Source organism: Budorcas taxicolor, chromosome 2 (assembly GCF_023091745.1).
Source record: "Budorcas taxicolor isolate Tak-1 chromosome 2, Takin1.1, whole genome shotgun sequence".
Lineage (NCBI taxonomy): Eukaryota > Metazoa > Chordata > Mammalia > Artiodactyla > Bovidae > Budorcas > Budorcas taxicolor.
Genome location: NC_068911.1, coordinates 27,908,045 through 27,925,748, shown reverse-complemented (window position 1 = coordinate 27,925,748; position 17,704 = coordinate 27,908,045).

Below are 17,704 nucleotides of genomic sequence, written 5' to 3'. Positions count from 1 at the left end.
CCTCAAAGATGTGCAGTGAAGCTAATCTTTAAGAAAGGAGCCTAGTATCAGGCACACAGAGGTGCTCAAAGAATACTAGCTCCCTTGTAAGAAAAAAAGAGGTCTTTTAAGATAAAAAGAGTTCCCAGTGTTCTTCAGTCATACCAAAAAAGTATAAAGCTGACTCCAACTCAACTAGGGATTTGATTGCATTTTCTATGGAGAATCAGAGAGTAAACATGTTCTACTTTGCAGTCACACCGTCTCTGTTGTACCCACTCAGCTCTGCCACAGTAGCAGGAAGACAACCAAAGACAACGGATACACAAATGGGTGTGACTGTGTTCCAATAAAACTTTATTCACAAAAGACAAGTGGAAGATTGGATTTAGCCCTCGGGGTATAGTTTGCAGACCCTTGACCTGGGCAGTATTTTTCTCAGAGCCTGTGTTTTAGTTCATAAGCTTTGTCTACTCTCCTAATACCCTTTCTGAGAGTCATTTTTGTTCTCTGTCCCTTTTCTCTTATGGGCAGTGCACACAGTCACTTAATAAATGAGGATGTCAAGGAGACCCCTACTTTTCAAATAAGCAGAGAGGGTACATGGCTAAGCCCAAATGCACAGCAAAGTGGGTGCAGAGCTGGCCTAGCACACCCTCCCGCAGCTTTTCCTCCAAGAATCCATCTCTTTATTTAACGCACTGACCCATCTTGCCCCCTTGCAAATCAACTGGATTTGAAATGGCACCTTTAGCATATTTTTAAATCTTTGCCCTACTTTTCCACATTCATCTGTGGATGGTAGAAAGTTTTCAAATTAAGTGTCACTGCTCAAAGTCAAAAATTAATTAATTAGTCAGTGGCCAGACATGTGCAATGCCCAGAATGCTTATCAGTCAGCCTCAAAAGCTTTGCTAATTAGAAAGAAGTCAGGGTGAAACCAGGCAGATCAAAGAGCCCAGTCCCTCTCTCTTAGAACTTCTATCACACTGGTCCTGGAATTCTAATCAGTTCCACCATTTAAATAAATTCGATGGGCTGGGTCTTGTTTTGTTGAGTCTAGAGTGTTTAAGTGGGGCTTTATCACAAGTGTTTCCAGTTTGCAAGTACCTCTACATGGAACACAGCCTTCAATAAAAGAGACTTCATTGTGTCCTTCCAAACACAACCCACAACGTAGGTACCATATACAAATTGCTCAACTTTCCGAAAGAAAGAAAGAAAGTGAAGTCACTCAGTTGTGTTCGACTTCGCAGCCCCATGGACTGTAGCCTACCAACCTCCTCTGCCTATGGAATTTTCCAGGCAACTTTCTGAAGTGCAATGAAAAACTTCGCACCTGAAACTTTATCCTTCATTACTGTAAAAACTTTTGCTCAGTGTCTTTGTTTGAGCAAGCATAAGGCTGTGCATATAGCTTGACAGGCATTTTTTTTTTCAGCTTAATAAAATTCTATTTCATTAATCCGTGACAGACTTTTAAAAACAACTTTATTGAGGCATAATTTACATACTATAAAATTCACCTATATTAAGTGCACAATTTAATGATGTTTTTTTAGCAAATTTACTGAGTCGTGCAGCTATCACTACAATTCAGTTTCACAAACTTTGCATCATTTCAGTAGAAACCCTCATACCCATTAACAATTAGCCCCTAATCCTAACACAGATCTTGGCAGCCACTAAATCTACTCTTTGTCCCTATATGTTTGCCTTGTTTTTCATTTCTTTATAAGCAGAATTATACAATGTATGGTCTTTTGTGCCTGACTTCTTTCACTGAGCAAAATGTATTTGCAGTTCATCCATGTTGTAGCATGTATTAATATTTCATTTTTTAAAATTGTCGGAAAGTAATTCATTGTACAGCTCTACATTTTATTTATCCATTCATCTGTTGATGAATTTTGGGGTTGTTTGCAGGTTTGGGTTATTATGAATAATGCTGCTATGAACATTCACTATGGCCATGTGTTTTCTAAAGGTGAAATTGTTGGCATATATGATAAATTTGACCTTTGAAAAATGGCTAAACCTTTTTTCCAAAGCAGCTGCACAACTTTACATTCCCATCAGAAAGATCGAAGGGTTCCCGCTGGCCCAAGTTCCTACAAACACTAGTTATTGTCTTTCTTTTGGTTGTAGTCATCCAAGAAGGTATGAAACAGTAACTTACTGTGGTTTTAATATAATAATGGTTTGATAGCAACTTAATTGAATAGAATGAATTTTACCAGTATCTCCCACTGTATCTTTGGAAGAACATTAGGGCTATGAGATGCCTTTTAAGTAAAGGGGTTCTCTGGGCCATGAGTTTGGGAAATACCACCAATTATTTCTACCTTTATTCATTGTTTACTGAATTGAGAGCTCTGGCAAGTTCTGTACTGGGGAAACTTGTCTGAATTTATTTACTCAGCACTTCTTAAATTTGTCTGAAAATAGAAAATTTGAAACCATGATGGAAACAGATTTTGGAAAGTGCTAATGGTGCTGGGGAAGACTCTTGAGTGTTCCTTGGCCAGCAAGGAGACCAAATCAGTCAATTCTAAAGGAAATCAACCCTGAATCTTCATTGGGAAGACCGATGCTGAAGCTGAAGCTCCAATACTTTGGCTACCTGATGCGAAGAGCTGACTCGTTGGAAAAGACCCTGATACTTGGAGAGATTGAGAGCAGGAGGAGAAGGGGACGACAGAGGATGAGATGGTTGGATGATATCATCGACTCAATGGACATCAGTTTGAGCAAATTCCAGAAGATAGTGAAGGATGGGGAAGCCTGGCATGCTGCAGTCCATGGGTTTGCAAGGAGTCGATATGACCGAGTGACTAAACAACAAAAAATGTCTTCCTGTTCCTCAGACTCTGTCTCCCTGGAGAGAGTGAACAGTGGGCTGACCTGTGTCTCCACACTGTGATCTTTCAGGAAGCTGACTGACTCAGAGAGGAGACAAGGATCCCCTTTATCTTCCTGGAGTTCTATTTCATTTCCCAACATCACCCACACAACCTGCTCCAGCAGTGTTAGATTTCTGCAAAGTGTGGGCTCAGAGGAAGTGAGTGGAAAGATCTGGCTTGTGTAATAAAAAGGAAGGTTTTTCTCCAGGTCTTGACATTGTTTTGGTAAAGGAGAGAGGTGGAAGGAGGGTATTATCATGTCACAAGCTTCATTGGGCTCATTAGTATCAAGGAATGGCTTAAATTGGTGATCCCCGCCAAAACATGTCCAGCTGGAACATGTGAACAGACCTTATTTGGAAAAAAGTCTTTGCAGAAGTGACCAAGTTAAGGATGTTGAGTTGGGACTCATCCTGGATTAAGATGGTCCCTAAATCCAATGGTGTGTATCCTTTTAAGAGATAAAAGGAGAAAGGACACTACAAAGCTTGGGGAAGTTATGCTGCCGCAAGCCAAGGAATGCTGTACTCCCCAGAAGCTGGAAGAGGCAAGGAAGGATTCTTCCTTAGAAACTTTGGAGGAAATATGGCCCTGCAGACATCTTGACTTTGGACTTCTGGCCTCCAGAACTGTGTGAGAATGCATGTCTGTTAGTTTAAGCCTCCATGCTTGTGGTCATTTGTTACGGCAGGCCTAGAAAACTAACATAGACCTGATGCATATGGAGCATCATGACAAGAAGATGTTTAATGGGATGGGAGAGTTCAAGTCCTTTCTTCCAGCCTACGAGGGGGTACTGAACCTGGATGGAGAAGCAGATAACATTAGACAGATCTGAGAAATCACAGGTCAAAATGCAGACTGATTACCCTGGAGAAAAAAAGTGAAAAGGGGGCATTCAAGGCAAAGTAGAAGCAGAAGCAGAAAGAGGAAGGGAGAAGGAAGAAGAGACAGAAAACAATTAGTAAACTTATCCTTAGAACCCACGAGTAAGTTTAGTGCAGTTTAGAGATTCTTAGCCATGTAGACTGAGAAGCGGAGGGTCCCAGAACTGATGCCCAGGGGAGAAGGTGGCACGTCTGAGAACAAGTCTGGGAAACACACAATCTGGGACTATTGAGGGCTGCCTTTTGGTTGCCTGCTTTTCAGAACCTGGCTGACAGCTTCTCTTTGGCCAGGAGGAGGTAGTGTCATTGCTGCTGGTGGATGGGGTTAGAGTATAAGAGATGGGATGAAGGTAGTTATTTGTTCCAGAAGTAAAACTCTCATGTTCTGTTCTGAAAAATTCTTATTTATGGCTCTAATAGCTGCTCAGGAATCACCTCCAGATGGCTAATTATGACAGTATCTATGTTTATTTATCACAGCTCCAGCAACAGGGTTATGTGCTTTATACACATACCACATTTTTCTCCCATCATAACCCTATGTATGTTAGTCGCTCAGTCGTGTCTGCCTCCTTGCGACCCCATGGACTATAGCCCACCAGTCTCCTCTGTCCATGGAATTCTCTACGCAAGAATACTGGAGTGGGTAGCCATTTCCTTTTCCAGAGGATCTTCCTGACCCAGGGATCGAACCCGGGTCTCCTGCATTGCAGGCAGATTCTTTACCATCTGAGCCCTGTGATGTAGGTATCATTTGTGTCCCCTTTCTTTTAAGATGAGGAAACTGATGCTCAGACAGATTAAATGACTTGCCCAACATCCAATAGCTAATACAGGAGAGGCAGGATTCCAGTCTCAGTTAATCTGATTCTGGTGCCAAGGTGTTCAACCACTCTAGGCTGTGAGACCAAGATTCCCTGGATCCTGTGGGAGAAAGAAAGCTGGGTCCACTCTAGCTTCAGACCCAAAGAAAATTCACAACAATACAGAATATTCACAGTTTTCTTACTCAGTAATCTTGGTGCTTTGATTTATATATGGGCATAGATGCTGGTCACAGGGAGGTGCTTCTTGGTATAATTACAGTGGTGAAGCACTGGGTGGGGTAGAAAATTCAGACAGTCTGGAAATTCAATCCTGGCTCCAATAAAGACTGAGTGCCCATGGGAAAACCACTGAGGCTCTCTGAGACCTGGCTTCCCTATTTGTAAAAAGGACATAGCTCTCTGACACCTAACTTGCATAGACGTTCTGAGTTAAATAACTATATCTATCCATTTCTCTATCTACTTAGCAAAGAGCTAAACTTGCATCAAGTTGGCACATAGCAGATACTGAAGAAATGATGGATCTTAATGTTACCCTCATTTTCATTTTTGTTATAACTTCAGCAGGCTTATGGATGGATATTGTACCCTCAGAATTTAACTGAAATTACTGACCCAAAGCAATGCCCCACATATTTAAGGGGCATTAAAGAAAATGTTTTTTGAGGCTTGTTAGTTTTAAACATTAGTACTGACTTTTTTATCTGGCCGAGCAAAATGAAAATGGAATAAACATTAGAAGCCACATGGAGACAGTTGACAGCCCCTTGTGTGCCTCAAAGTATGTGAATTTTGCTCATGACTTTTAAGCATGTCTTGGAGAAAAATTACCCATTACAGTGGCTTCTCTAACTTAGGTTAAAGGCCTCCCTGGCTCGGGAAGGCTCTGCCCTGTAGCCACCAGCTTCAATTCAGGGCTGGAGAGATGATGAGGGGAGGGGGAGAGGGAGGGCAGGTCAGGCACTCTGGCAGGTATGGCAGGAATCGAGTTGTAAATAACTCAGGGAATGTTAGCGAATGGGACGAGTGGCATTTGAAATAATAAGCGAGCCCTCTCTGAGCAGTCACTCCGCCTAACCTTTTGGAAAATTACACTGACCTGCATCTTAGCAAAGGGTATTTATCAAAAGGAGAGCTGGCTGTACTTGCAGAATCTATGGTGAGGAGGTATTTACAGAAGGAGGTTTGACATGTGAAAGGGCTTAGTGACCTTGGGGTGAGCCCTTGTGGTCTTGGAATTGCTTCCTGTTCAGACTGGTATTTTGAGGGAAGACCTATCGTGGAGAGAGCAAACTCAGACATCTTTTTTCATATTAGTGGAGTTGCCATAAGCAAAAAGAACCTTGGTCAACAGGAAGGGAGATGTTCCATATAACTCATTGGCTGCTACGCAACTCTAGCCGGTTGTAGCTACGTGGACCTGTAGACCCCGTGTTGTACCACCTTCTGTTTATTTCCTGTCCCCTCTACCTTTACCCCTTCTAGCCTAGAATCCTAGAATGTACATGCCTCCATCTAAAGCTTTTGGAAATTATATATTTTTTAAACATCATGCTGGCCAACTATGTGAGGCTCAGATTAAATGTGTCCCTCGCCAACTGGTAGGAACCAGTTTGCAAACTTTGATGTAATGAACTTAAGCCAATCCAAACTAGGAGGTGTTTTGTGGGCATGTCAGAACAATGTTTTTTGAACATCAGTTTGGGACCCATGAAGAGATCATGACATTGGTTTAGTGGGGCATTATTGCCTTTTTCATTTTAAATAAAATAGAATGTCACAATGTATTACCTGGTATGTTGATGCCTAGTTTTATGTGTCAACTTGACCGGGCTAAAGGATACCCAGAGAGCTAGTAAACATTATTTCTGGGTGTCTGTGTGAGGATGTCAGTGGAAGAGATTGGCATCTGAATCAGAAGGTCGAGTAAAGATCTTCCTCACCAATGTGGTGGGCATCATCCAACCTACTGTGGCCCCAAATAGAACAGAAATGTGAAGGAAGGGCAAATTAATCCTGTTTTAGCTAAGGCAGCCATCTTTCCTGGTTCTCAGACGTCCAGGCTCAGACAGGGATTTACACCATCAGCTCTTCTGATTCTTAAGCCTTTAGATTTGCACTGAATACACCACTGGATTTCTTGGTTTCCCAGCTTCCAGATGGCAAATTGTAGGACTTCTCGGTCTCCACAACCACTTGAGCCAATTCCTATAGTAAATCTCCTCATCTTTCTATCTATCCATCCATCCATCCATCCATCTATCTTCTTTTGGTTCTGTTTCTCTGGAGAACCTTAGTATGTGCAAAACCCACAGATTTATATCACATCTGAGTGGAGCTGCAATAGAACAAGGACCATCACATTTAACTTCCCTCCTTCTCCCCAGGTGACCTTTGAGGTTCCTCAGAGAAAAGTGTGAAACTATGGGTATAGGGAATTTTGGAGGCTGTTTCTACCCTTGGTACTGTGGTCGGAACTCAATGATACTACTGTGCTGTTTCATCAAGGAGCAGTGTAACTTATTCATGAGCATGGGAAACCACCTTGTTTGGGCCAGATGTTTGGTGAGAGTCAAGTGGGCATGGGCTTGCAGCCCTACAAAAGCAGAATTTGAACGCTGAGCCCTTCCAGGTAAGTAGACCCTGAAACATGGTTCATGGTGTCCCAAAACATAGGAAACCAGTGGTGTAAACTTATATCGCCATTTTATTCATGAGTAACATGAGATTCATCTGAGACAAACTGCTGCCTGTCAGGGCAATCCTTTCTGCATATTTACCTGTGCATGTTTATCAGGAGGAGTTTGATAGAACTCAGGAACAAAAGGAACTGGATTTTCTCGACTGGCATTGCTTTCTGGTGGTTGGGGCTGTGAGGATGATAATGGGAGGGAGGGTCAACGTTGCTCAGACATTGCCTGGTTGGAATCAGCCCCTTCTTCCTTGAACAGTGGTGATTCATAGCCTTTTAGGGTGTAATTTCCCCCTCCTTATTTTACAGAAAGAAAATGAAAGCTCAGAGAGGTTAAGTGTGTGGAAATAGCGACTTGAACGATGTCAGAAGTAATTTCTGTCCATCTCTCATCTTTGCCTCTGGGCTGCACATTAGCATAAGGTTTATGGAGCCCTCTTATTGCAGGCAAGTCTTCTCCCTGTCATTGAAAAAGTAGATGCCAGCAGATCCCATTTTTTTCTTCCCCCTCACACAGTTTTAACGACCTAGGGAGAGCATTTCTGATTTCCTTTTTCTTGATTCCAGAATTTCTAAGGATTGGAACTGGTTGGCTCAGCTCATTCTAGGAGCCCACCACTGGGCTGTCAACTAAGGCAAGGAATCCTGCAACGCCAGGTCCTGGCAGCTCCAGTGGGAACTGTACGGATAGAGTTGGGGGAAAGGGTGATTCCACAAGTAAGGATGGGGGTTGGGAGATAGTGCTGGACAGGAAAGATAAACCCACAGATATTGGCTGTAAGAGTCATAGTCATTCATAGAGTGTTATTTTCTCAAAACCTCACTATGGGACCGCATTCACTTGTGAATTTACTTTATTCATTCATTCATTCAACCATTATTCAGTCACCATCTAGAAGGTAACTGATATGTTGCAACCTGTCTTGTGATTCTAAAACATTGAGTCCAATTAGAATAAAGACAGAAAATAAGGAGGGATGTCATGGTGCCAAAGAGAGAAAAGAGTGTATTTTTCTTCAAGTGCCTAGTATGGTGTGTTTTATCTGTTTAACTATCTCCCTTCACCAGACTGGATATTCCATCAGGGCAGAAATGTCATCTTATTGATTCTTATAAAATCCTCTGAGAGTCCTTAATACATAGTCGAGTGTAAACAGGTTGGTGGAGGGCTTATGAGCAGTGACTCTGAAGCCAGATGTCGTAGGTTCAAATCTTGGCTTTACTGCTTCCTCGATATCTGACCCTGGGAAAGTTACTTAACTTCTCAGTGCTGAAGTTTCCTCATCTATGAAATGGGGATATTGAGAGCTACTACCTCACAGGGTGTGTAAGTATTAAATGAGCTTATATAGGTGAAATACTTCGAAGAGCACCATGACACTTAGTCAATGCTGGATAAATCTGAGTTCTTATGACCTCTTGTTCTTTGAAGAAGGAATTGGAGAATCCTGATTGGAGAAAATGCTTGGCTTTGGAGCTGATGCAGGGCCTTCTTTTCCCCTCTCAGTGCAACAAGTCACAGATTGAGCGGCATTCAGAACATTCTCCAAGCTCACAGTGTCACACAGAATGTATTTTTATTGGCTGCCCCTTCACCTGAGGGCAAGGAGCAATGAAGCAATCAAGCGCCAAATAAAAGTTGCAATAGCGTTTTCTTTTCCCCTTCAAAGAATCCTCCAGCTTTGGCATTGTGTGCAGTTTCTGCATAGGGGGTATTGATAATGTGCCATATTTCATTATATTCAGCACTGTACTTGTGAACAAAGTGAGAAGATTTGCTAATGTGCCTGTGGACGCACTCTCTGTTATCCAAATGGAGAGTATCCAGGTGGAAAGGCCACCTGTGGATGGAGCTGGCTTACATTCAAGAGGCATGCTCCAGCTGGGCTCATCTTAAAGACACCTTAGCTTCTGCACACAGCAGTTGGAATGTGTGTGTGTGCACACTCAGTCGTGTCTGACTCTTTGCAACCCCATGAACTATAGCCTACCAGGCTCCTCTCTCCGTGGGATTTCCCAGGCAAGAATATTGAAGTGGGTTGCCATTCCCTTCTCCAGGGGATCTTCCTGACCCAATGATCGAACTTGTGTCTCCTGCACTGGCAGGCAGATTCTAGGGCTGCTATTGGAAATTAACCTGCCATTAAGTATAGACTCTTGGAGAGTGTTTTTCAAGCTTTAACAAGCCTACAGATCACCAGGACCTTGTTATAGTGCAGAGTCTGATTCAGTAGCTTTAGGTAGCATCTGGGATTCTTTCTGACAGGTGCCTAAGTGAGGCTGAGGTTGGACCATGAACCGCACTTCAAGTTCCAAGGATGTTGCTTACCTTCGGTCATCCTGGCCTATTTATATCTTGCTTACTTATCCTAACATTGCTTGCTCAGATTAGCCACATTGTAAGGTTTGATCATCCTTTGTTTCTCTCTTCATATATTCAACAAATGTGTATGGAGCACCACCTCTGTTCCTGATTTGCTATGACACATGAATGCATTCCAAACCAGTGTTTCTCAGCCTTGGCACTATTGACATTTCGGGCTTTGTTTCTGGGGCTGTCTTGCACATTCTAGAATGTTCAGCATTAGCATCCCTGGCCTCTACCCACTAGATGTCAGCAGTGTCCCCTCCCGCAAGTTGCGACAACCATAAATGTCTCCAGACGTCGCCCAGTGTCCCGTGGGAGACAAAATCACCCTGAACGAAGAATCACTGAATCAGCTCAAAGTTGTTGACCTGTGACAACTGTAACTACCTCACTGTAAAGTAAATACTTGTTCCAACATAATGCATGTACAATGTGCTGTCATGTATGATCTTGTCTGAGCCTTGTAGGACATGCAGTTTCCCCTGATGAAGCAGCTGCTGTTTCATGGTAGAGTTTAGACTTGAAGCCAGGTCTTCTGGGATTAAACTCTGAACTCTCCCCACTCCCCTACACTGCTTTCTTTATGATTTCCTGCCTGTCTGTGGTTTAGAGGAGCTACTGGGCATTCTTGGTTTGGTGACTTTCTCTTTCAGCTTATATTAGTAAGAAAACAATTACAGTATTTCTTCATATATTTAAAGATGTAGAATAGTTCAGTGATTAAGAGCCCTCCAGAGCCAGCTGGTGCCATGAATAGTTATTAAAAATTTTTTTTTATTGATGTGTAGTTGATTTATAGTGTGGTGCCAATCACTGCTGTACAGCAAAGTGACTCAGAGATATATATACATTCTTTTAAATATTCTTTTCCATTATGGTTTATCACAGGATATTGAATATAGTTCCCTGTTATTTTAACTCTATATGTTTCTGTCTGTTTGGGCTGCTGTTAACAAGTATCATAGACTGAGTGGCTTAAGAACAGAAATTCATTTCTTACAGTTTTGGAGTCTGAGCAGTCCAAGCTCATGGTGCTGGCAGATTTGGTGTCTGGTGATAGCCCTCAGCCTGATTCATAAACTTTCATCTTTTCACCGTGTCTTCCCGTGGTTGGAGGGGGTAGAGCACTCTGGGTGTCTCTTTTATAAGGGCACTACCCACATTCATGAAAGCTCTGCCCTCATGACCTAATCACATCCAAGTGCCCCACCTCTTAACACCATCACATTGTGGATTAGGTGTTAATGTAAGAATTCAGGGGAGACACAAGCATTCCATCCATAGCTGTCTGAGTCTGCCCTAATCATATATGAAATGGGGATAAAAGCAAGTACCTCACAGTGGTGGTGATGAGGTTGGCAGGAGATAGAGGGGTCCCTGAGGCTCTTGTATGTACACAGACCGCTTTGCTACTTGCTTTGTGTAACCTATGGGTTTTCTTCACTGTTTAAGACTCTCATGGTGGCCAGATCCTACCAATCTCTTCTCTCCTATTCCAGGATTCTGAATGATGGGTTCCCCCACAAAGCACATGGTTCCCTTTGTATTGGTAGCTGCCCAACTCCCCTAAACACTTCCTAAACTGAGTGTCCAGTTACACATTGAATGAGAACATGGCCTGGGGCCAGCAGAGCTTCCTAGTCTTCCTGCTTGAAACTTGAGCTGCCATCCAACTGTAGAAGTGTGAGGCCAGTAGATTTATGGGACACGGAAGACAGGAGAGGGGTGTCTGGGGTGTGTTCAAAGAGGAAATTTGCACAGTGGTCCTAACAACCTCTGAGGCCTTGCCCTTCAGTAAACTGGGATCCATCCAGTAGGTGTTGCTCTCTGATCAGTAGTGTTAGTCCTTCCTAACTATTTATCTAACTATCTGGGGGGCTTCCCTGATAGCTCAGTTGGTAAAGAATCTGCCTGCAATGCAGGAGACCCTGGTTCGATTCCTGGGTCGGGAAGATCCACTGCAGAAGGGATAGGCTACCCACTCCACTATTCTCAGGCGTCCCTTGTGGCTCAGCTGGTAAAGAATCCACCTGCAATGCAGGAGACCTGGGTTCAATCCCTGGGTTGGGAAGATCCCCTGGAGAAAGGAAAGGCTACCCATTCCAGTATTCTGGCCTGGAGAATTCCATGCACTATACAGTCCATGGGGTCACAAAGAGTCAGACACAACTGAGTGACTTTCACTTTCTTGGGGAGGACTGAGGAGTCGAGAGAGTTTGGCAGCCTCCCTCCCATAAGAGCAGAGAGTTGTCCTCTCTGCTATGAGCCAAGGAGGAAACGTGGGATAAGGAGAAGGGTCTGCCCTTAACATTCACCTTGGTTTTTAGGAATGGGGGAGATGACCTCATTTTCCCTTCACCCAAGTCAGTTTTCATCCCTTTGGCATCTTGTTACTATTCACTCACTCGATCATTTAATTGCTTCATCCAGGTGGCTGGTGGGATCACAACTGCTCCTCATTGGACCCCCTCTGCTTCCAGCAATTATCCCTGTCTCCCCCTGGAGCAGCACCATATGCCAGAGTGGGGCTTGTAGAGGACCGGGGACAGGCTTTGGGGGAGGTCTTAATTTAGTGTCGTCATCGACAGTGGTGCCCTTGAGTAAACTGCTCATGTAGAATACACATACATACAAGAAGCAGTTTTTATTGTCTTTGTTTTTAATGCTATTCCATTTTTGTGCATTTCCCTACATTTTGCTATTTTCACTTAGCAGTACCTGTGTAACTGCTGAAGAATTTTAATGCTATACTAAGTACAAAAGGAAGCTATTGGAAGTTTTTGAACATGGGGGTATATTTTGTTCTTCAGAAGATTATTCCAGATTAAGTCCAGCAGCATCTGTGATGGAACATCCCTAGACCCCAGCCTCCCAATCCCTGCTGAGACCGCCTGTTCTCAATTTTTTATACCAACATCTTAGGTTTTCTAGACAACCCCCCAATGCCAATCTCCCGCATCTCAAATATTCTCACACTCACACTATCTGCCACCCACCCACCCACCTCTCCCCAAAGTTCCATCACTCACTGTTCTCTTTGTACTCACTTGTAATTTCTATATCTGAAGAACTGATTTGCTTTCAACTTTACTTCTTTGAAGTCCTAGTCCTTTGAATTATTTTCACTTCTTTTATTCCTGTGGAAGATTCCTAATGGTTGTTTTCGTGAGCATCAGCAACAGGGAATTGGCTCCCAGCAAATACCTCCTGCCAGCGTTGTCTCAGTGAATGGGCGAGTTTAGAGTGTAAAAGAATCCGAGGAATCATATAAGATAATTGCCCAAACAAGGCAAGAATTCATTTTTAGAGCTGCTTAATGGTCATCAAATTGACACTTCTAGGGACTGGGAGCTTACTACCTCTACAACATTTTATTTTATCATTGGACAGTCTTTTATTTTTAACCAAATTAATTGAATTTATTCATGTCTAATTGTACCCAAGGTACACTTATTTTATTTTCAATGGGAAGTTTTGAGTATTAGACTTTTCCCTTATATTTTCCCGTCTTCTAATGGGTCACTCTTCTCAACCTCCAACTTATGCTTCTAAAATCAGAGTATTCCCATTTTACTTGTTAATATCTAATTGTAAGTTTCTCAAACCGTAGGGACCGTTTTCTCCTAAGGCCTTTGCTCAGCTTTAAATTTTTATACTTTTATTGAGGTATGATTGACATATAATAAGCAGCGCATATTTAAAGTGTAGAATTTGAGGACTGGGAAAGGGCAGTGTTCATTCCAATCCCAAAGAAAGGCAATGCCAAAGGATGCTCAAACTACCACACAATTGCACTCATCTCACATGCTCGGAAAGTAATGCTCAAAATTCTCCAAGCCAGGCTTCAGCAGTATGTGAACCGTGAACTTCCAGATGTTCAAGCTGGTTTTAGAAAAGGCAGAGGAACCAGAGATCAAATTGCCAATATTCGCTGGATCATGAAAAAGCAAGAGAGTTCCAGAAAAACATCTATTTCTGTTTTATTGACTATGCCAAAGCCTTTGACTGTGTGGATCACAATAAACTGTGGAAAACTCTGAAAGAGATGGAACTACCAGACCACCTGACCTGCCTCTTGAGAAACCCATATACAGGTCAGGAAGCAACAGTTAAAACTGGACATGGAACAACAGACTGGTTCCAAATAGGAAAAGGAGTATGTCAAGGCTGTATATTGTCACCCTGCTTATTTAACTTATATGCAGAGTACATCATGAGAAATGCTGGGCTGGAAGAAGCACAAGCTGGAATCAGGATTGCTGGGAGAAATATCAATAACCTCAGATATGCAGATGACACCACCCGTATGGCAGAAAGTGAAGAGGAACTCAAAAGCCTCTTGATAAAAGTGAAAGAGGAGAGTGGAAAAGTTGGCTTAAAGCTCAACATTCAGAAAACGAAGATCATGGCATCTGGTCCTATCACTTCATGGCAAATAGATGGGGAAACAGTGGAAACAGTGGAAACAGTGTCAGACCTTATAGTTTTGGGCTCCAAAATCGCTGCAGATGGTGACTGCAGCCATGAAATTAAAAGACACTTACTCCTTGGAAGGAAAGTTATGACCAACCTAGACAGCATATTAAAAAGCAGAGACATTACTTTGCCAACAAAGGTCCATCTAGTCAAGGCTGTGATTTTTCCAGTAGTCATGTTTGGATGTGAGAGTTGGACTGTGAAGAAAGCTGAGTGCCGAAGAATTGATGCTTTTGAACTGTGGTGTTGGAGAAGACTGTTGAGAGTCCCTTGGACTGTAAGGAGATCCAACTAGTCCATTCTGAAGGAGATCAGTCCTGGGTGTTCTTTGAAAGGAATGATGCTAAAGCTGAAACTCCAGTACTTTGGCCACCTCATGCGAAGAGTTGACTCATTGGAAGACTCTGATGCTGGGAGGGATTGGGGGCAGGAGGAGAAGGGGACGACAGAGGATGAGATGGCTGAATGGCATCACTGACTCGATGGACGTGAGTTTGAGTGAACTCCGGGAGTTGGTGATGGACAGGGAGGCCTGGTGTGCTGCAATTCATGGGGTCGCAAAGAGTCGGACATGACTGAGTGACTGAACTGAACTGAACCTATTCATACACCTGTGAAACCATCGTCACAATAAAAATAATGAGTATATTTAATCACCTCTTCCAATTTCTTCTTGCCTGTTTATAGTGTTTCCTCCCTAGCCCTGTCTATACATCCGCTAAGGAAGCCCTGATCTACTTTTTCAGCCCTGATCTACTGTAGATGACTTGGTATTTTCTATGATTTTATAAAGGTAGAAAGTACATACTCTTTTCTTACCTAGCTACTTCCACAGAGCACCATTTCTTTGAGACTCATGCATGTTTTTGTGTTAATCAATAGTTCATCACTTTTTATTGCTGAGTAGTATTCTAGTGAGGGCTTCCCTGGTCACTCAGCAATAAAGAATCTGCCTGCCAATGCAGGGGACCCGAGTTTGGTCCCTGGGTTGGAAAGATCCTTTGCAGAAGGAAACGGCAACCCACTCCAATATACTTGCCTGGGAAATCCCATGGACAGAGGAGCCTGGTGGGCCACAGATCATGGGGTCACCAAGAGTCGGACACAACTTAACAATTAAACAATGAGAACAACAACAGTATTCTAGTGAACAGACACACCACAGTTTGTTTAGCCATTCACTTGTTCAAAGTCATCTGCTAATTTCTAGTTGTTGGCTGTTACAAATAAGATGTCCATGAACATTCGTATAAAAAGCCTATATGAATATATGCTTTTATTTTTGTATAAATACTTAGGACTACATTAGATCTTCCCTGGTGGCTCAGAGGTTAAAGCGTCTGACTCCAATGCAGGAGACCCGGGTTCGATCCCTGGGTCAGGAAGATCCCCTGGAGAAGGAAATGGCAACCCACTCCAGTATTCTTGCCTGGAGAATCTCATGGACAGAGGAGCCTGGTGGGCTACAGTCCACAGGGTCGCAAAGAGTCAGACACGACTGAGTGACTTCACTTTCACTTTCACTTAGGACTACAATGGCTGGATCATACAATAGGTTTATGTTTAACTTTGTAAGAAGCTGCCAAATTGTTTTCCAAGTCATTGTGCCATTTTGCATTCCTATCAGCAATGTATGTGAGTTTGAGTGAACTCTGGGAGTTGGTGATGGACAGGGAGGCCTGGCGTGCTGCAGTCTATGGGGTTGCAGAGTCAGACATGACTAAGCGACTGAACTGAACTGAACACCAGTGTATGGCAGTTCCAGTTCCTCCTCATTTCCACTACTCCACTTGAGTATGGCTAGTCTTTTGGCTTTTAAGCTCTGCTCATTTTCATCCTGTGATCTTAGAATACATTGGACAGAACTCTACTTCCCTAAAGAGCTGTGACAGGCTGTCCACCATTTTTTTTTAATATAGTTTTAAAGTGCCTGATTATATTGAATTATCCATCCAACAAAAATTACTGGGACCTGATATCTATCAAGCCTTAGGTTACTCAGGATAACTAGGTAATTTTCTAGACTTGAGACATGGATTGTAGTGGAATGGAAAGAGGGGTATGAAGCAACAAGATATGTTCTTATACCACAGTTGGTTCAGTATTAATTGGATACAGGGTGTGGGCTGAAGCTCCAATCCTTTGGCCACCTGATGCCAAGAGCTGACTCACTGGAAAAGAACTTGATGCTGGAAAAGATTGAGGGCAGGAGGAGAAGGCGACAGAAGATGAGATGGTTGGATGGTGTCACTGACTCAATGGACATGAGTTTGAACAAACTCTGGGAGATCATGAAGGACAGGGAAGCCTAGCGTGCTGCAGTCCATGGGGTCACAAAGACTTGGACACGACTTAACGACTGAACAATGGCAACAACAGCAGGGTACAGGCAGCAAGAACCAAGGTGAGGCAGGTCCCTGTGTGCTACGAGGTTGGTGACAGAGGAATGTGGAGGAATGTCATGTGTGGACCTGGCCTCTGACAGTAAATGAAAAGGTTCTCCTATCTCTCTGTTGATTTATCTTCTTTCAATTCCCTTGGGTGTATTTGGAACCTTCCTGTCTGATTTAAGTTCCACACATCTTTGGCTTTAAAAATCCAAATGGTGCCAACTGCGGTTTGGCCCCGTTGGCTGTGCTCTCTGGGTTGGACTGTGGTTTTCAAGATGTCAGTACTGAAAAGGAAGGTGTGTCCTTATAGAAATGGCCTTTGGTTTGGGCTACGTATTACCTGCCCGAACCCTACAGGGATGCAGTTTCCTGGGGTATCCATTCTGCAAGATGCTGAGAGAAGCCACCTGGATAAATAGAAGCAAAGTGAGAGGCTGGACCTTGGTCTTTTATCTGTGTATCTGTGCAGTGCTGACATTTAGCAGGACATAGTGTCAGACTATTTTTTTGGGCTCCAAAATCACTGCAGATGGTGACTGCAGCCATGAAATTAAAAGACGCTTACTCCTTGGAAGAAAAGTTATGACCAACCTGGATAGTATATTCAAAAGCAGAGACATTACTTTGCCGACTAAGGTCCGTCTAGTCAAAGCTATGGTTTTTCCTGTGGTCATGTATGGATGTGAGAGTTGGACTGTGAAGAAGGCTGAGCGCCAAAGAATTGATGCTTTTGAACTGTGGTGTTGGAGAAGACTGTTGAGAGTCCCTTGGACTGCAAGGAGATCCAACCAGTCCATTCTGAAGGAGATCAGCCCTGGGATTCCTTTGGAAGGAATGATGCTGAAGCTGAAGCTCCTGTATTTTGGCCACCTCATGTGAAGAGTTGACTCATTGGAAAAGACTCTGATGCTGAGAGGGATTGGGGGCAGGAGGAGAAGGGGATGACAGAGGATGAGATGGCTGGATGGCATCATTGACTCGATGGACGTGAGTCTGAGTGAACTCCGGGAGATGGTGATGGACAGGGAGGCCTGGCGTGCTGCGATTCATGGGTTCGCAAAGAGTCGGACACGACTGAGCGACTGAACTGCACTGAACTGAACCAGTATCGTTACCCAATTGTTAAAATGTTAAAAGACTTCCAGGGCTTCCCTGGTGGCTCAGTGGTAAACAACCTGCTTG